Source organism: Paramisgurnus dabryanus, chromosome 1 (assembly GCF_030506205.2).
Source record: "Paramisgurnus dabryanus chromosome 1, PD_genome_1.1, whole genome shotgun sequence".
Taxonomy (NCBI): Eukaryota; Metazoa; Chordata; class Actinopteri; order Cypriniformes; family Cobitidae; genus Paramisgurnus; species Paramisgurnus dabryanus.
Window position 1 is genome coordinate 2114232 of NC_133337.1, and position 20850 is coordinate 2135081.

General features: G+C 43.1%; 1 protein-coding gene and 1 pseudogene across 2 annotated transcripts in view; both read right to left on the minus strand.

Moving 5' to 3' along the window:
- dmtf1 (cyclin D binding myb-like transcription factor 1) overlaps positions 1 to 20850 on the minus strand; it is a 104847-nt gene that overhangs the window by 28103 nt on the left and 55894 nt on the right. The window lies entirely within an intron of this gene.
- LOC135747253 (5S ribosomal RNA) lies at positions 9118 to 9234 on the minus strand (annotated as a pseudogene).

The window sequence follows — 20850 nt, forward strand, 5'->3', positions numbered from 1 at the left end:
GCTTGGAAATGTCAAAAAATGACAGAGAAAATTCAAAATGGCTGACTTCCTGTGGGGTTTACAGCTTAGCTCCAAGAGACTTTTTTGTAGGTCTTGGAGTAATAGATGATCCTACCAAATTTCGTATCTGTAAGTTTTTCGTAGTGGGGGGGCTGTTCTCTTGAAATTTTGCAGGTGGCGCTATCGAGCCATTTTTACACGCCCACTTCTGACGCCTATACTACATGTAAATTTTCGCCACTTCTGACGCGTGTGCAAATTTTCATGAGTTTTCGGGTATGTTTAGGCCCTCAAAAATACGATCCATTTCGGAGAAGAAGAAGAATTAAAACTGCAAGCAGTGATGGAAGGGCCCTCGCACGCATGTGCACCGCCACTCTATGGCCTTAGTAAAGCAATGAACCAGGGGGGTTGAAATTTCAGTGGGTAAATATAGGCGGACATTCAAAGGAACTTTGAAGTGCCACACCTCCTTTGTGCAGCAGGTGGCGCTATGATTGTATTTGATTGTTGTAACATTGATGTGTTGAGGCCAGGACCCTTGTCAAACGTATGATGTCTGTGACAGATCGGACATTGCATGCCTGAGTCACAACAGCTTTCTCATGGCGAAACATCACTCTTTGTGAGGCCGCCACGGACACGCCCTTCAACGAAAAGTCAAGATCTTCGCAATTTATCATCGCAAAGGGCTTAAGATCAGTCTCACCTGATATGATAATGATTTGATTAAATCTCTGAGAACAGTGAATCACAGCGTAAAACAAGGCATTTCCTGCTACCTCTAAGTGGCGCTAGGACTGAAGCTGAATATTGGCATTGAAATGTGTTCAGGCCAAGACTCTTATCAAATGTGTGAAGTGTGGGGTAGATTGGACATTGTATGCCTTAGTTATAACAACTTCCGGTTTCATGGCGAAAACGCTGAACTTTGTCAGGCCGCCACGGACACACCTTCCAACGAAAAGTCAAAAGCTCCGCAATTTAACATCGCAAAGGCCTTTAGATGAGATTGACCAAATATGATGACGATCTGACAAAATCTCTAGGAGGAGTTCGTTAAAGTACGAAGCCTGGAAATGACAAAATTTGCACAGAAATCACAGGAAAAATTCAAAATGGCTGACTTCCTGTGAGGTTTAGAGCTTCACTCCAAGAGACTTTTTTGTAGGTCTTGGGGTGATATATGACCCTACCAAATTTCGTTTCTGTAGGATTTTCGTAGCGGCGGGGCTGTTCTCTTGAAATTTTGCAGGTGGCGCTATCGAGCCATTTCTGCACGCCCACTTCTGTCGCCTATGCCACATGTAAATTTTTGCCACTTCTGACGTGTGTGCAACGTTTTATGACTTTTTGAGCTTGTTTAGCCTGTCAAAATGCGATTCAATAAGCGATACTTTGCCAGGCCGCCACGGACACGCCCTTTAATGAAAAGTCAAAGTCGTTGCTTTTCATCATCACACAAGGTCTTGAGATTACACTGGTGAAATATGATGTTGATATGGTTAAATACCTAAGAGCAGTAAGTCACAGCGTCAAACATGGTATTTCCTGCTGCCTCTAGGTGGCGCTATGAGTGTTACTGAATTATGCCATGTTGATGTGTTCAGGCCTGGACCCTTATCAAACGTGTGAAGTCAGCGGCAGATCGGACAATGTATGCCTGAATTACATCAGCTTCCTGTTTCATGGCGAAACATTACACTTTGCCAGGCCGCCACAGACACGCCCTCCAATGAAAAGTCAAAAGCTCCGCAATTTAGCATCGCAAAGGCCTTTAGATGATACTGACCAAATACGATGATGATCGGATTAAATCTCTAGGAGGAGTTCGTTAAAGTACGACGCTTGGAAATGTCAAAAAATGACAGAGAAAATTCAAAATGGCCGACTTCCTGTGGGGTTTAGAGCTTAGCTCCAAGAGACTTTTTTGTAGGTCTTGGAGTAATAGATGATCCTACCAAATTTCGTATCTGTAAGTTTTTCATAGTGGGGGGGCTGTTCTCTTGAAATTTTGCAGGTGGCGCTATCGAGCCATTTTTACACGCCCACTTCTGACGCCTATACTACATGTAAATTTTCGCCACTTCTGACGCGTGTGCAAATTTTCATGAGTTTTCGGGTATGTTTAGGCCCTCAAAAATGCGATCCATTTCGGAGAAGAAGAAGAAGAAGAAGAAGAATAATAATAATAATAAACGGAGCAAAAACAATAGGGTCCTCACACCCTGGTGTGCTCGGGCCCTAATAATAATAATAAACGGAGCAAAAACAATAGGGTCCTCACACCCTGGTGTGCTCGGGCCCTAATAAACGGAGCAAAAACAATAGGGTCCTCACACCCTGGTGTGCTCGGGCCCTAATTAAAGCTGCAAGCAGCGATGGAAGGGCCCTCGCACGCATGTGCACCGCCACCCTATGGCATTAGTAAAGCATCGAACCAGGGGGATATGAATTAAAGTGGGTAAATATAGGTGGATATTCAAAGAAAAATGTATGTGCCACACCGCCTGTGTGCAGCAGGTGGCGCTATGACTGAACCTGATTATTGTTATATTGACGTGTTCAGGCCGGGACCCTTAACAAACGTGTGAAGTCTGGGGCAGATCGAACAATGTATGCCTGAATTACAACAGCTTCCTGTTTCATGGAGAAACATCACACTTTGCCAGGCTGCCACGGACACGACCTCCAACGAAAAGTCAAGATCTTCGCAATTTATCATTGCAAAGGGCTTAAGATCAGTCTGACCAAATATGATGATGATTTTATTAAATCTCTAAGAGCAGGAAATCACAACGCAAAACATGGCATTTCCTGCTACCTCTAGGTGGCGCTATGACTGAAGCTGAATATTGGCATTGAAATGTGTTCAGGTCAAGACACTTATCAAACATGTGAAGTGTGTGGCAGATTGGACATTGAATGCCTGAGTCAGAACCACTTCCTGTTTCATGGCGAAAACGCTGAAATTTGTCAGGCCGCCACGGACACACCCTCCAACGAAAAGTCAAAAGCTCCGCAATTTAACATCGCAAAGGCCTTTAGATGAGATTGACCAAATATGATGACGATCTGATAAAATCTCTAGGAGGAGTTCATTAAAGTACGAAGCCTGGAAATGCCAAAATTTGCTCAGAAATCACAGCTAAAATTCAAAATGGCTGACTTCCTGTGGGGTTTAGAGCTCAGATCCAAGAGACTTTTTTGTAGGTCTTGGGGTGTTAGATGATCCTACCAAATTTCGTATCTGTACGTTTTTCGTAGTGGGGGGGCTGTTCTTTTGAAATTTTGCAGGTGGCGCTATCGAGCCATTTCTACACGCCCACTTCTGGCGCCTATGCCACATGTAAATTTTCGCCACTTCTGATGTGTGTGCAAAATTTCATGAGTTTTCGAGTGTGTTTAGCCCCTCAAAAATGCGATCCATTTCGGAGAATAAGAATAATAATAATAATAATAATAATAATAAACGAAGCAAAAACAATAGGGTCCTCACACTAGTGTGCTCGGGCCCTAATAAACGGAGCAAAAACAATAGGGTCCTCACACCCTGGTGTGCTCGGGCCCTAATTAAAACTGCAAGCAGTGATGGAAGGGCCCTCGCACGCATGTGCACCGCCACTCTATGGCCTTAGTAAAGCAATGAACCAGGGGGATTGAAATTTCAGTGGGTAAATATAGGCGGATATTCAAAGGAACTTTGAAGTGCCACACCTCCTTTGTGCAGCAGGTGGCGCTATGATTGTATTTGATTGTTGTAACATTGATGTGTTGAGGCCAGGACCCTTGTCAAACGTATGATGTCTGTGACAGGTCGGACATTGCATGCCTGAGTTACAACAGCTTTCTCATGGCAAAACATCACTCTGCGAGGCCGCCACGGACACGCCCTTCAACGAAAAGTCAAGATCTTCGCAATTTATCATCGCAAAGGGCTTAAGATCAGTCTCACCTGATATGATAATGATTTGATTAAATCTCTGAGAACAGTGAATCACAGCGTAAAACAAGGCATTTCCTGCTACCTCTAGGTGGCGCTAGGACTGAAGCTGAATATTGGCATTAAAATGTGTTCAGGCCAAGACTCTTATCAAACATGTGAAGTGTAGGGCAGATTGGACATTGTATGCCTTAGTTATAACAACTTCCTGTTTCATGGCGAAAACGCTGAACTTTGTCAGGCCGCCACGGACACACCTTCCAACGAAAAGTCAAAAGCTCCGCAATTTAACATCGCAAAGGCCTTTAGATGAGATTGAACAAATATGATTACGATCTGACAAAATATCTAGGAGGAGTTCGTTAAAGTACGAAGCCTGGAAATTACAAAATTTGCACAGAAATCACAGCAAAAATTCAAAATGGCCGACTTCCTGTGGGGTTTAGAGCTTCGCTCCAAGAGACTTTTTTGTAGGTCTTGGGGTGATATATGACCCTACCAAATTTCGTATCTGTAGGATTTTCGTAGCGGCGGGGCTGTTCTCTTGAAATTTTGCAGGTGGCGCTATCGAGCCATTTCTGCACGCCCACTTCTGGCGCCTATGCCACATGTACATTTTTGCCACTTCTGACGTGTGTGCAACGTTTTATGACTTTTTGAGCTTGTTTAGCCTGTCAAAATGCGATTCAGATAGCGATACTTTGCCAAGCCGCCACGGACACGCCCTTTAATGAAAAGTCAAGGTCGTTGCTTTTTATCATCACACAAGGTCTTGAGATTACACTGGTGAAATATGATGTTGATATGGTTAAATACCTAAGAGCAGTAAGTCACAGCGTCAAACATGGTATTTCCTGCTGCCTCTAGGTGGCGCTATGAGTGTTACTGAATTATGCCATGTTGATGTGTTCAGGCCTGGACCCTTATCAAACGTGTGAAGTCAGGGGCAGATCGGACAATGTATGCCTGAATTACATCAGCTTCCTGTTTCATGGCGAAACATTACACTTTGCCAGGCCGCCACGGACACGCCCTCCAATGAAAAGTCAAAAGCTCCGCAATTTAGCATCGCAAAGGCCTTTAGATGATACTGACCAAATATGATGATGATCGGATTAAATCTCTAGGAGGAGTTCGTTAAAGTACGACGCTTGGAAATGTCAAAAAATGACAGAGAAAATTCAAAATGGCTGACTTCCTGTGGGGTTTAGAGCTTAGCTCCAAGAGACTTTTTTGTAGGTCTTGGAGTAATAGATGATCCTACCAAATTTCGTATCTGTAAGTTTTTCGTAGTGGGGGGGCTGTTCTCTTGAAATTTTGCAGGTGGCGCTATCGAGCCATTTTTACACGCCCACTTCTGACGCCTATACTACATGTAAATTTTCGCCACTTCTGACGCGTGTGCAAATTTTCATGAGTTTTCGGGTATGTTTAGGCATTCAAAAATGTGATCCATTTCGGAGAAGAAGAAGAAAAAGAAGAAGAAAAAGAATAATAATAATAATAAATGGAGCAAAAACAATAGGGTCCTCACACCCTGGTGTGCTCGGGCCCTAATAATAATAAACGGAGCAAAAACAATAGGGTCCTCACACCCCGGTGTGCTCGGGCCCTAATAATAAACGGAGCAAAAACAATAGGGTCCTCACACCCCAGTGTGCTCGGGCCCTAATAATAAACGGAGCAAAAACAATAGGGTCCTCACACCCTGGTGTGCTCGGGCCCTAAATATAGCTGCAAGCAGCAATGGCGGGCCCTCGCACGTCTTTTTACTGCTACACGGTGCGTCCGAGAAAACGATGCACGGTGGGCAAGGGCATCAAGTGGGTAAATATCAGTGGGCTATTTAATGTTGTTACTGAGCCATTTGGGGACTGTAGGTAAAAGAAACCCCACATTTTAGAAAAACGGGGGCGCTAGTGAGCCACTTAAGAGACACGCCTATGTCTGACCTGTTTGTGCACACTTAACAGCCGACAACTCTGATGTGTGTGCCGACTTTTAGGTTAATCTAAGCACGCCAAGAGTCCTAAATATGCCTGAAATAAATGTACAGTTTGGGGCGTTGCCATGGGAACAGCGTTCGAGATATCAAAAATCCCTTCGCAATTTATCATCTACTATGTCTCGGCATCATGTTGACCACTTCTGGTGTCAATCTCATGAATATTCTAGAAGGAGTATTTAAAAGAACATCGGCGTCAACTTAAAGGCTTAAATAAGCCTTTAAAATGAAAGTAAAGTTTGACACGTTGCCATGGGAACAGCGTTCGAGATATCAAAAATCCCTTCGCAATTTATCATCTACAATGTCTCAGCATCATGTTGACCACTTCTGGTGTCAATCTCATGAATATTCTAGAAGGAGTATTTAAAAGAACATCGCATGCAACTGTCAGGATTAAAAAAGCCTTTAAAATTAAAGTAAAATTTGACGCGTTGCCATGGCAACAGCGTTCGAGATATCAAAAATCCCTTCGCAATTTATCATCTACAATGTCTCAGCATCATGTTGACCACTTTTGGTGTCAATCGCGTGAATATCCTAGAAGGAGTATTTAAAAGAACATCGGATGGAACTGTCAAAAAAATCCACCTTTGTGACTGACACACTTCCTGGCGCCTCGTGGTGGCGCTATACCCGAGACTCACAATAGGCACATCGATGCGATCGGAATCTTCAGGCGAACAAACACCCCGCTTGGCATCACAATAAGAAATTTTTTGCCTTAGATATTAGACACTTCCTGTTTCTCTGATTTCACCATAAATTTGTCGCCTCGCCATGGCAGAACCGTTCGAGATATCAAAAATCCCTTCGCAATTTAGCAAGTCCAATGTCTCGACATCACATTCACCACGTTTGGTGTCAATCCCATGAATCCACTAGGAGGAGTATTTAAAAGTTCAACGCATTCATTTTTTAAACAATACAAAATAGCCGACTTCCTGTTGGGCGGAGCTTAAATCTTAGAGTGCGAAAGTTGTTCGGGTCGATGAGATCTATATGCGTACCAACTCCCGTACATGTGCGTACATTTTTGCCTGATCTGTGCATCAATGTTATTTTTTTGCATTACAGGGGGCGCTACAGAGCTCCCTTGCCACGCCCATATTCCAGCCTTTGCATGAGCCTAGTGGCACGTGACTTTGACATCTGTGCCAAATTTCCTTTGTTTTCGAGCATGTTAAGGCACCCAAAGTGCACGCCAAAAGCTTAAATATGCCTGAAAATGAAAGTAAAGTTTGACGTGTTGCCATGGGAACAGCGTTCGAGATATCAAAAATCCCTTTCGCAGTTTATCATCTACAATGTCTCAGCATCGTGTTGACCGCTTTTGGTGTCAATCGCATGAAAATCCTAGGAGGAGTATTTAAAAGTTCACCATATGCAACTGTCAAGAAATCCACCTTTTGTGACTGCCACACTTCCTGGTGCCTGTTGGTGGCGCTATACCCGAGACTCAAAATAGGCACATCGATGCGATCGGAATCCTTGGCCGAACATACACACTGCGTTTCATCCCAATAAGACATTTTTTGCTTTAGATATTAGACACTTCCTGTTTCATTGAATTCGCCATAAATTTGTCGCCTCGTCATGGCAACACCGTTTGAGATATCAAATATAGGCGAATATTCAAAGGAACTTTGAAGTGCCACACCTCCTTTGTGCAGCAGGTGGCGCTATGATTGTATTTGATTGTTGTAACATTGATGTGTTGAGGCCAGGACCCTTGTCAAACGTATGATGTCTGTGACAGATCGGACATTGCATGCCTGAGTTACAACAGCTTTCTCATGGCGAAACATCACACTTTGCGAGGCCGCCACGGACACGCCCTTCAACGAAAAGTCAAGATCTTCGCAATTTATCATCGCAAAGGGCTTAAGATCAGTCTCACCTGATATGATAATGATTTGATTAAATCTCTGAGAACAGTGAATCACAGCGTAAAACAAGGCATTTCCTGCTACCTCTAGGTGGCGCTAGGACTGAAGCTGAATATTGGCATTGAAATGTGTTCAGGCCAAGACTCTTATCAAACGTGTGAAGTGTGGGGTAGATTGGACATTGTATGCCTTAGTTATAACAACGCTGAACTTTGTCAGGCCGCCACGGACACACCTTCCAACGAAAAGTCAAAAGCTCCGCAATTTAACATCGCAAAGGCCTTTAGATGAGATTGACCAAATATGATGACGATCTGACAAAATCTCTAGGAGGAGTTCGTTAAAGTACGAAGCCTGGAAATGACAAAATTTGCACAGAATTCACAGCAAAAATTCAAAATGGCTGACTTCCTGTGAGGTTTAGAGCTTCACTCCAAGATACTTTTTTGTAGGTCTTGGGGTGATATATGACCCTACCAAATTTCGTTTCTGTAGGATTTTCGTAGCGGCGGGGCTGTTCTCTTGAAATTTTGCAGGTGGCGCTATCGAGCCATTTCTGCACGCCCACTTCTGGCGCCTATGCCACATGTAAATTTTTGCCACTTCTGACGTGTGTGCAACGTTTTATGACTTTTTGAGCTTGTTTAGCCTGTCAAAATGCGATTCAATTAGCGATATTTTGCCAGGCTGCCACGGACACGCCCTTTAATGAAAAGTCAAGGTCGTTGCTTTTTATCATCACACAAGGTCTTGAGATTACACTGGTGAAATATGATGTTGATATGGTTAAATACCTAAGAGCAGTAAGTCACAGCGTCAAACATGGTATTTATAATAAATAATTAATAATAATTAGTTACATTTATATAGCGCTTTTCCAGTGCTCAAAGCGCTTTACATATGAATGGGGGAATCTCCTCAACCACCACCAATGTGCAGCATCCACCTGGATGATGCGACGGCAGCCATATTGCGCCAGAACGCCCACCACACACCAGCTTATTAGTGGAGAGGAGACCGAGTGATATAGCCAATTAGTATGAGGGATGATTAGTAGGCCAATTGGCAAGCTTGGCCAGGATGCCGGGGCACACCCCTACTCTTTTTCGAAGGACATCCTGGGATTTTTAATGACCACAGAGAGTCAGGACCTCGGTTTAACGTCTCATCTGAAGGACGGTGCTTTTTTTGACAGTATAGTGTCCCCGTCACTAAACTGGGGCATTAGGACCCACACAGACCACAGGGTGAGCACCCCCTGCTGGTCTTACTAACACCTCTACCAGCAGCAACCTGGTTTTCCCAGGTGGTCTCCCATCCAAGTACTAACCAGGCTCAGCCCTGCTTAGCTTCAGTGGGCAAGCTGTCTTGGGCTACAGGGTGATATGGCTGCTGGCTATTTCCTGCTGCCTCTAGGTGGCGCTATGAGTGTTACTGAATTATGCCATGTTGATGTGTTCAGGCCTGGACCCTTATCAAACGTGTGAAGTCAGGGGCGGATCGGACAATGTATGCCTGAATTACATCAGCTTCCTGTTTCATGGCGAAACATTACACTTTGCCAGGCCGCCACGGACACGCCCTCCAATGAAAAGTCAAAAGCTCCGCAATTTAGCATCGCAAAGGCCTTTAGATGATACTGACCAAATATGATGATGATCGGATTAAATCTCTAGGAGGAGTTCGTTAAAGTACGACGCTTGGAAATGTCAAAAAATGACAGAGAAAATTCAAAATGGCTGACTTCCTGTGGGGTTTAGAGCTTAGCCTTTTTTGTAGGTCTTGGAGTAATAGATGACCCTACCAAATTTCGTGTCTGTACGTTTTTCGTAGTAGGGGGCCTGTTCTCTTGAAATTTTGCAGGTGGCGCTATTGAGCCATTTCTACACGCCCACTTCTGACGCCTCTACTACATGTAAATTTTCGCCACTTCTGACGCGTGTGCAAATTTTCATGAGTTTTCGGGTATGTTTAGGCCCTCAAAAATGCGATCCATTTCAGAGAAGAAGAAGAAGAAGAAGAATTAAAACTGCAAGCAGTGATGGAAGGGCCCTCGCACACATGACACCACCACGTCGTGGCATAAGAATAAAAGGGAACAGTAGTAAATAGGCATTTAAGCATGTAAACATAGGTGAACTATTTAAAAGTGTAGTATAATGTGCCACATTTCCTGTTGCTAATTACAAATTACAGCGAGGTAGCATCGTGTAAGATAGCATGAGAGAGAGAGAGTGAGTGAGTGAGTGAGTGAGTGAGTGAGTGAGTGAGTGAGTGAGTGAGTACATGTAAATATTGGCACGTAGATGTGTTCAGTCCAGGACTCTTATTGATCATGTAAAATGTAGGGCAGATCTGACTTTGAATAATCAGTGTAAACATGTCACTTCCTGTTGCCAGCTGGTGGCGCTATAACCATTAGTGACTATTGACATGTAGATGTGTTCAGTCCAGGACTCTTATTAATCATGTGAAGTTTGGGACAGATCAGACATTGCATAATCATTGTAAACATGTCACTTCCTGTTGCCAGCTGGTGGCGCTATAACCATAAGTGAATATTGACATGTAGATGTGTTCAGGTCAGGACTCTTAGCAATCATTTGAAGTTTGGGAAAGATCGGACATTGCATAATCAGTGTAAACTTGTCACTTCCGGTTGCCAGCTGGTGGCGCTATAACCATTAGTGACTATTGACATGTAGATGTGTTCAGTCCAGGACTCTTATTAATCATGTGAAGTTTGGGACAGATCAGACATTGCATAATCATTGTAAACATGTCACTTCCTGTTGCCAGCTGGTGGCGCTATAACCATAAGTGACTATTGGCACGTAGATGTGTTCAGTCCAGGACTCTTATTGATCATGTAAAATGTAGGGCAGATCTGACTTTGAATAATCAGTGTAAACATGTCACTTCCTGTTGCCAGCTGGTGGCGCTATAACCATTAGTGACTATTGACATGTAGATGTGTTCAGTCCAGGACTCTTATTAATCATGTGAAGTTTGGGACAGATCAGACATTGCATAATCATTGTAAACATGTCACTTCCTGTTGCCAGCTGGTGGCGCTATAACCATAAGTGAATATTGACATGTAGAGGCTGTTTACACTTGGCATTAACATGCGTTTTCGTCGATCGGATCACAAGTGGACGACGTTAATGCCAGGTGTAAACGGTGTTCAAAACGTTTTGAGCTCGTCCACTTTCGACCACTTTCAACCACATCCAGAGGTAGTCGAAACCACTTTCGATCGGATCGCTTTGGAGTTGCGGAACGCATATGTGGTTGAATGCGTTCGAACACCCACACGCGACCGCCTTCTCTCCGCCCATTTATCTAATCTGAGGTATTAAACACAAGTTTTACGTCTTTTTTGACTTCTGGCGTAAACATACGATGAACAGCGCTATTTTTAGCCTTTCATTGATACAACTAAAGCGGCTGATCTCCGTAGTTTCGTTTTGAAAGCGTGTGAAAGTTGCGCGATCCTATTTCATCAATTGCGCTGAAAATTCAGAGAAAGCTCCAACATATAAACGTACAAAACACTATGCAGCATGTATACTTGCTAAACAAGCAGTGGACTCTGACATAATATTAGTTTGCGTCCATATAAACTCATAATTACTCCCGCTCGGGTTTGAATGACAGCAGAGAGACTCGCCCACCGTCTCACGGACCGTCCCCTCACAGTATTCAGGACAGATGCGGTCGAAAGTGGACAAAAGAGACGGATTTAAATACCAGGTGTAAACGTAATGTGTCTCTCTCGTCCACTTGTGATCCGATCGATGAAAACGCATGTTAATGCCAAGTGTAAACAGCCTCGTAGATGTGTTCAGGTCAGGACTCTTAACAATCATGTGAAGTTTGGGAAAGATCGGACATTGCATAATCAGTGTAAACATGTCACTTCCGGTTGCCAGCTGGTGGCGCTATAACCATTAGTGACTATTGACATGTAGATGTGTTCAGTCCAGGACTCTTATTAATCATGTGAAGTTTGGGACAGATCAGACATTGCATAATCATTGTAAACATGTCACTTCCTGTTGCCAGCTGGTGGCGCTATAACCATAAGTGACTATTGACATGTAGATGTGTTCAGGTCAGGACTCTTAGCAATCATGTGAAGTTTGGGACAGATCGGACACTGTATGCCTGAGTTCCAGTAACCTGTTTCATAGCGAAAACATCAAACTTTGGCTGGCCGAAACAGACACAAATTTTAATATAGAATCAAATCCTTCGCAATTTAGCATCACACAGGCCTTAAGATGAGACTCGCCAAATATGATAATGATCCGACGAAAACTGTAGGAGGAGTTAGTTAAAGTATGACGCCTGGAAATGACAAAAACTGAGCCAAAATCTGAGAAATAATTCAAAATAGCTGACTTCCTGTTTGGTTTAGGGCGTTGCTCCAAGATACTTTTTTGTAGGGCTTGTAATAATACATGAGCATACCGAAATTCGTACATGTAAGTTAAACACGGTCCAAGGGCTGCTTCATTCAATATTTGAAAGTGGCGCTAAAACATGTTCCTTCAGGTTGCCAGCTGGTGGCGCTATGGCTATAAATGAAAATTGTTATGTAGATGTGTTCAGGTCAGGACTCTTAGCAATCATGTGAAATTTGGGACAGATCGGACATTGTATGCATGAGTTCCAGCATCTTCCTGTTTCATTGGAAAACATCAAACTTTGTCGGGCCAGAACCGACACAAATTTTTACTTAGAGTCAAATCCTTCGCAATTTAGCATCACAAAGGCCTTAAGATGACACTCACCAAATATGAAGATGATCCGACAAAAACTCTAGGAGGAGTTAGTTAAAGTATGACGCCTGGAAATGACAAAAACTGCGCCCAAATCACAAAAATAACTCTGAATAGCTGTCTTCCTGTTTGGTTTACGGCTTCGCTCCAAGAGACTTTTTTGTAGGTCTTGTCATGCTACAGAAGCGTACCGAATTTCGTAATTGTACGTCAAACACAGTCCGAGGGCTGCTTCGTTGAAAATTTGTAGGTGGCGCTATAGAGCCATTTTCCCACGCCTAATTCTAAAGCCTACACCACATGTTAATTTTCATCACTCTTGACATCTGTGCAAAATTTCATGAGTTTTTGAGTATGTTTAGGCCCTCTAAAGTCCCGCTGAAGTCGGAGAAGAAAAAGAAAAATAAATATAGCTGCAAGCAGCAATGGCGGGCCCTCGCACGTTTTTTTACCGCTACACGATGCGTCCGAGAAAACGATGCACGGTGGGCAAGGGCCTCAAGTGGGTAAATATCAGTGGGCTATTTAATGTTGTTACTGAGCAACTTGGGGACTGTAGGTAAAAGAAACTCCACATTTTAGACAAACGGGGGCACTAGTGAGCCACTTAAGAGACACGCCTATGTCTGACCTGCTTGTGCACACTTAACAGCCAACAACTCTAATGTGTGTGCCACATTTAAAGTTCAACTAAGCACGCCAAGAGCCTTAAACATGCCTAAAATTAAAGTAAAGTTTGACGCGTTGCCATGGAAACAGAGTTCGAGATGTCAAAAATTCCTTCGCAATTTATCATCTACTATGCCTCAGAATCATGTTGACCACTTCTGGAGTCAATCGCATGAATATCCTAGAAGGAGTATTTAAAAGAACATCGGCGTCAACTGAAAGGCTTAAATATGCCTTTAAAATTAAAGTAAAGTTTGACACGTTGCCATGGGAACAGCGTTCAAGATATCAAAAATCCCTTTGCAATTTATCATCTACTATGTCTCGGCATTATGTTGACCACTTTTGGTGTCAATCGCATGAATAGTCTAGAAGGAGTATTTAAAAGAACATCGGCGTCAACTGAAACGCTTAAATATGCCTTTAAAATGAAAGTAAAGTGTGACGCGTTGCCATGGGAACAGCGTTTGAGATATCAAAAATCTCTTCGCAATTTATCATCTACAATGTCTCAGCATTATGTTGACCACTTCTGGAGTCAATCACATTATTTCCTCAGGAGGAGTATTTAAAAGTTTACCGCATGCAGCTGTAAGGTTTAAATATGCCTTAAAAATGAAAGTAAAGTTTGACACGTTGCCATGGGAACAGCGTTCGAGATATCAAAAATCCCTTTGCAATTTATCATCTACAATGTCTCGCCATCATGTTGACCACTTCTCATGTAAATCGCATGAAAATCCTCGGAGGAGTATTTAAAAGAACATCGCATGGAACTGTCAAAAAAAAACACCTTTGTGACTGACACACTTCCTGGCGCCTGGTGGTGGCGCTATACCCGGGAGTCACAATAGGCACATCGATGCGATCGGAATCTTCAGACGAACAAACACCCCGCGTGTCATCACAATAAGACATTTTTTGCCTTAGATATTAGACACTTCCTGTTTCCCTGAATTCGCCATAAATTTGTCGCCTCGCCATGGCAGAACCGTTCAAGATATCAAAAATCCCTTCGCAATTTAGCAAGTCCAATGTCTCGACATCATGTTCACCACGTTTGGTGTCAATCCCATGAATCCTCTAGGAGGAGTATTTAAAAGTTCAACGCATGCATTTTTTAAACAATCCAAAATAGCTGACTTCCTGTTGGGCGGAGCTTAAATGTTAGAGGGCGAAAGTTGTTTGGGTCAATGAGATCTATATGCGTACCAACTCTCGTACATGTGCGTAAATTTTTGCCCGATCTGTGCCCTAATGTTTGTTTTTGCATTACAGGGGGCGCTACAGAGCCCCCTTGCCACGCCCGAGTTCTAGCCTTTGCCGGGTCCTAATGGCCGACGACTCTGACGTCTCTGCCAATTTCCAAGAGTTTTTGAGTATGTTAAGGCCCCCAAATTGCCCCAAAACGTAAAAAAATAAAAAATAAAAAAAAAATAATAATAAATATAGCTGCAAGCAGCAATGGCGGGCCCTCGCACGTTTTTTTACCGCTACACGATGCGTCCGAGAAAACGATGCACGGTGGGCAAGGGCATCAAGTGGGTAAACATCAGTGGGCTATTTAATGTTGTTACTGAGCCATTTGGGGACTGTAGGTAAAAGAAAAACCCCACATTTTAGACAAACGGGGGCGCTAGTGAGCCACTAAAGAGACACGCCTTTGTCTGACCTATTTGTCCACTCTGAACAGCCGACAACTCTGATGTGTGTGCCAACGTTTAGGTTAATCTAAGCACGCCAAGAATTCCTAAATATGCCTGAAATAAAAGTAAAGTCTGACGTGTTGCCATGGGAACAGCGTTTGAGATATCAAAAATCCCTTCGCAAATTATCATCTACAATGTCTCGGCATCATGTTGACCACTTCTGGTGTCAATCTCATGAATATTCTAGAAGGAGTATTTAAAAGAGCATCGGCGTCAACTTAAAGGCTTAAATAAGCCTTTAAAATGAAAGTAAAGTTTGACGCGTTGTCATGGGAACAGCGTTCGAGATATCAAAAATCCTTTCGCAATTTATCATCATCAATGTCTCAGCATCATGTTGAACACTTCTGGTGTCAATCTCATGAATATTCTAGAAGGAGTATTTAAAAGAACATTGGCGTCAACTGAAAGGCTTAAATATGCCTTTAAAATGAAAGTAAAATCTGACGCGTTGCCATGGGAACAGCGTTTGAGATATCAAAAATCCCTTCGCAATTTATCATCTACAATGTCTCAGCATTATGTTGACCACTTCTGGAGTCAATCACATTATTTCCTCAGGAGGAGTATTTAAAAGTTTACCGCATGCAGCTGTAAGGTTTAAATATGCCTTAAAAATGAAAGTAAAGTTTGATAGGTTGCCATGGGAACAGCGTTCGAGATATCAAAAATCCCTTCGCAATTTATCATCTACAATGTCTTGGCATCATGTTGACCACTTTTGGTGTCAATCGCATAAACATTCTAGGAGGAGTATTTAAAAGAACATCGCATGGAACTGTAAAAAAAATCCACCTTTGTGACTGACACACTTCCTGGCGCCTGGTGGTGGCGCTATACCCGAGACTCACAATAGGCACATCGTTGCGATCGGAATCTTCAGACGAACAAACACCCCGCTTGGCATCACAATAAGAATTTTTTTGCCTTAGATATTAGACACTTCCTGTTTCTCTGAATTCGCCACAACTTTGTCGACTCGCCACGGCAGCACCGTTCGAGATATCAAAAATCCCTTCGCAATTTAGCAAGTACAATGTCTCGACATCACGTTCACTACGTTTGGTGTCAATCCCATGAATCCTCTAGGAGGAGTATTTAAAAGTTCACCACATGCATTTTTGAAACAATACAAAATAGCCGACTTCCTGTTGGGCGGAGCTAAAATGTTTGAGTGCGAAAGTAGTTTGGGTCGATGAGATCTATATGCGTACCAACTCTCGTACATGTGCGTACATGTTTGCTCGATCTGTGCCCCAATGTTTGTTTTTGCATTACAGGGGGCGCTACAGAGCTCCCTTGCCACGCCCATATTCCAGCCTTTGCATGAGCCTAGTGGCACGTGACTTTGACATCTGTGCCAAATTTCCGTTGTTTTCGAGCATGTTAAGGCACCCAAAGTGCACGCCAAGAGCTTAAATATGCCTGAAAATGAAAGTAAAGTTTGACGTGTTGCCATGGGAACAGCGTTCGAGATATCAAAAATCCCTTCGCAATTTATCATCTACAATGTCTCAGCATCGTGTTGACAGCTTTTGATGTCAATCGCATGAAAATCCTAGGAGGAGTATTTAAAAGTTCACCATATGCAACGGTCAAGAAATCCACCTTTTGTGACTGCCACACTTCCTGGTGCCTGTTGGTGGCGCTATACCCGAGACTCAAAATAGGCACATCGATGCGATCGGAATCCTTGGCCGAACATACACACTGCGTTTCATCCCAATAAGACATTTTTTGCTTTAGATATTAGACACTTCCTGTTTCATTGAATTCGCCATAAATTTGTCGCCTCGTCATGGCAACACCGTTTGAGATATCAAAAATCCCTTCGCAATTTAGCAAGTCCAATGTCTCAACATCATGTTCACCACGTTTGGTGTCAATCGTATGAATTCCCTAGGAGAAGTATTTAAAAGTTCATGACTGACACACTACCTGGCGCCTGGTGGTGGCGCTATACCCGGGAGTCACAATATGCACATCGATGCGATCGGAATCTTCAGACGAACAAACACCCCGCATGGCATCACAATAAGACATTTTTTACCTTAGATATTAAACACTTCCTGTTTCTCTGATTTCGCCAAAACTTTGTCGCCTCGCCATGGCAGAACCGTTCGAGATATCAAAAATCCCTTCGCAATTTAGCAAGTACAATGTCTCGACATCATGATCACCACATTTGGTGTCATTCGCATGAATCCCCTAGGAGGAGTATTTAAAAGTTCACCGCATGCATTTTTTAAACAATCCAAAATAGCCGACTTCCTGTTGGGCGGAGCTTAAATGTTAGAGGGTGAAAGTTGTTCGGGACGATGAGATCTATATGCGTACCAACTCCCGTACATGTGGGTACATGTTTGTCCGATCTGTACACCAATGTTTTTTTTTGCATTACAGGGGGCGCTACAGAGCCCCTTTGCCACGCCCGTGTTCCAGCCTTTGCCCGTTCGCAATGACAGACGACTCTGACGTCTGTGCCAAATTTCATGAGTTTTCGGGTATGTTTAGGCCCTCAAAAATGCGATCCATTTCGTAGAAGAAGAAGAAGAAGAAGAAGAAGAAGAAGAAGAAGAATAATAAACGGAGCAAAAACAATAGGGTCCTCAAACCCTGGTGTGCTCGGGCCCTAATAATCCGAGCAAAAACAATAGGGCTTCGCACCTACGGTGCAGGCCATTCTGGCCTGCTCCTCGGTGCTCGGGCCCTAATAAAAAGAATTAAAATTGCAAGCAGTGATGGAAGGGCCCTCGCACGCATGTGCACCGCCACTCTATGGCCTTAGTAAAGCAATGAACCAGGGGGATTGAAATTTCAGTGGGTAAATGTAGGCGGATATTCAAAGGAACTTTGAAGTGCCACACCTCCTTTGTGCAGCAGATGGCGCTATGATTGTGATTGATTGTTGTAACATTGATGTGTTGAGGCCAGGACCCTTGTCAAACGTATGATGTCTGTGACAGGTCGGACATTGCATGCCTGAGTTACAACAGCTTTCTAATGGCGAAACATCACTTTTTGCGAGGCCGCCACGGACACGCCCTTCAACGAAAAGTCAAGATCTTCGCAATTTATCATCGCAAAGGGCTTAAGATCAGTCTCACCTGATATGATAATGATTTGATTAAATCTCTGAGAACAGTGAATCACAGCGTAAAACAAGGCATTTCCTGCTACCTCTAGGTGGCGCTAGGACTGAAGCTGAATATTGGCATTAAAATGTGTTCAAGCCAAGACTCTTATCAAACGTGTTAAGTGTGGGGCAGATTGGACATTGTATGCCTTAGTTATAACAACTTCCTGTTTCACGGCGAAAACGCTGAACTTTGTCAGGCCGCCACGGACACACCTTCCAACGAAAAGTCAAAAGCTCCGCAATTTAACATCGCAAAGGCCTTTAGATGTAATTGACCAAATATGATGACGATCTGACAAAATCTCTAGGAGGAGTTCGTTAAAGTACGAAGCCTGGAAATGACAAAATTTGCACAGAAATCACAGCAAAAATTAAAAATGGCTGACTTCCTGTGAGGTTTAGAGCTTCGCTCCAAGAGACTTTTTTGTAGGTCTTGGGGTGATATATGACCCTACCAAATTTCGTTTCTGTAGGATTTTCGTAGCGGCGGGGCTATTCTCTTGAAATTTTGCAGGTGGCGCTATCGAGCCATTTCTGCACGCCCACTTCTGGCGCCTACGCCACATGTAAACTTTGCCACTTCTGACGTGTGTGCAACGTTTTATGACTTTTTGAGGTTGTTTAGCCTGTCAAAATGCGATTCAATTAGCGATACTTTGCCAGGCCGCCACGGACACGCCCTTTAATGAAAAGTCAAGGTCGTTGCTTTTTATCATCACACAAGGTCTTAAGATTACACTGGTGAAATATGATGTTGATATGCTTAAATACCTAGGAGCAGTAAGTCACAGCGTCAAACATGGTATTTCCTGCTGCCTCTAGGTGGCGCTATGACTGTTACTGAATTATGCCATGTTGATGCGTTCAGGCCTGGACCCTTATCAAACGTGTGAAGTCAGGGGCAGATCGGACAATGTATGCCTGAATTACATCAGCTTCCTGTTTCATGGCGAAACATTACACTTTGCCAGGCCGCCACGGACACGCCCTCCAATGAAAAGTCAAAAGCTCCGCAATTTAGCATCGCAAAGGCCTTTAGATGATACTGACCAAATATGATGATGATCGGATTAAATCTCTAGGAGGAGTTCGTTAAAGTACGACGCTTGGAAATGTCAAAAAATGACAGAGAAAATTCAAAATGGCTGACTTCCTGTGGGGTTTAGAGCTTAGCTCCAAGAGACTTTTTTGTAGGTCTTGGAGTAATAGATGATCCTACCAAATTTCGTATCTGTACGTTTTTCGTAGTGGGGGGGCTGTTCTCTTGAAATTTTGCAGGTGGCGCTATCGAGCCATTTTTACACGCCCACTTCTGACGCCTATACTACATGTAAATTTTCGCCACTTCTGACGCGTGTGCAAATTTTCATGAGTTTTCGGGTATGTTTAGGCCCTCAAAAATGCGATCCATTTCGGAGAAGAAGAAGAAGAAGAATAATAATAAATATAGCTGCAAGCAGCAATGGCGGGCCCTCGCACGTTTTTTTACCGCTACACGGTGCGTCCGAGAAAACGATGCACGGTGGGCAAGGGCATCAAGTGGGTAAATATCAGTGGACTATTTAATGTTGTTACTGAGCCATTTGGGGACTGTAGTTAAAAGAAACCCCACATTTTAGACAAACAGGGGCACTAGTGAGCCACTTAAGAGACACGCCTATGTCTGACCTTTTTGTGCACACTTAACAGCAGACAACTTTGATGTGTGTGCCAACTTTGTGTGCACGTCAAGAGCCTTAAATATGCCAGAAATAAATGTAAAGTTTGGGGCGTTGCCATGGGAACAGCGTTCGAGATATCAAAAATCCCTTCGCAATTTATCATCTACAATGTCTCGGCATCATGTTGACCACTTCTCGTCTCAATCGCATGAAAATCCTAGAAGGAGTATTTAAAAGAACATCAGCGTCAACTTAAAGGGTTAAATAAGCCTTTAAAATGAAAGTAAAGTTTGACGCATTGCCATGGGACCAGCGTTTGAAATATCAAGAATCCCTTCGCAATTTATCATCTACAATATCTCGGCTTCATGTTGACCACTTTTGGTGTCAATTGCATGATTATTCTAGAAGGAGTATATAAAAGTTCACTGCATGCAACTGTAAGGCTTAAATATGCCTTTAAAATGAAAGTAAAGTTTGACACGTTGCCATGGGAATAGCGTTCGAGATATCAAAAATCCCTTCGCAATTTATCATCTACAATGTCTCGCCATCATGTTGACCACTTCTGGTGTTAATCGCATGAATATCCTAGAAGGAGTATTTAAAGGAACATCGGCGTCAACTAAAAGGCTTAAATATGCCTTTAAAATGAAAGTAAAGTTTGACGCGTTGCCATGGGAACAGCGTTTGAGATATCAAAAATCCCTTTGCAATTTATCATCTACAATGTCTCGGCATCATGTTGACCACTTTTGGTGTCAATTGCATGAATATTCTAGAAGGAGTATTTAAAGGAACATCGGCGTCAACTGAAAGGCTTAAATATGCCTTTAAAATGAAAGTAAATTTTGACGCGTTGCCATGGGAACAGCGTTTGAGATATCAAAAATCCCTTCGCAATTTATCATCTACAATCTCTCGGCTTCATGTTCACCACTTTTGGTGTCAATTGCATGATTTTTCTAGAAGGAGTATTTAAAAGAACATAGCATGGAATTGTCAAAAAAAATCCAGCTTTGTGACTGACACACTTCCTGGCGCCTGG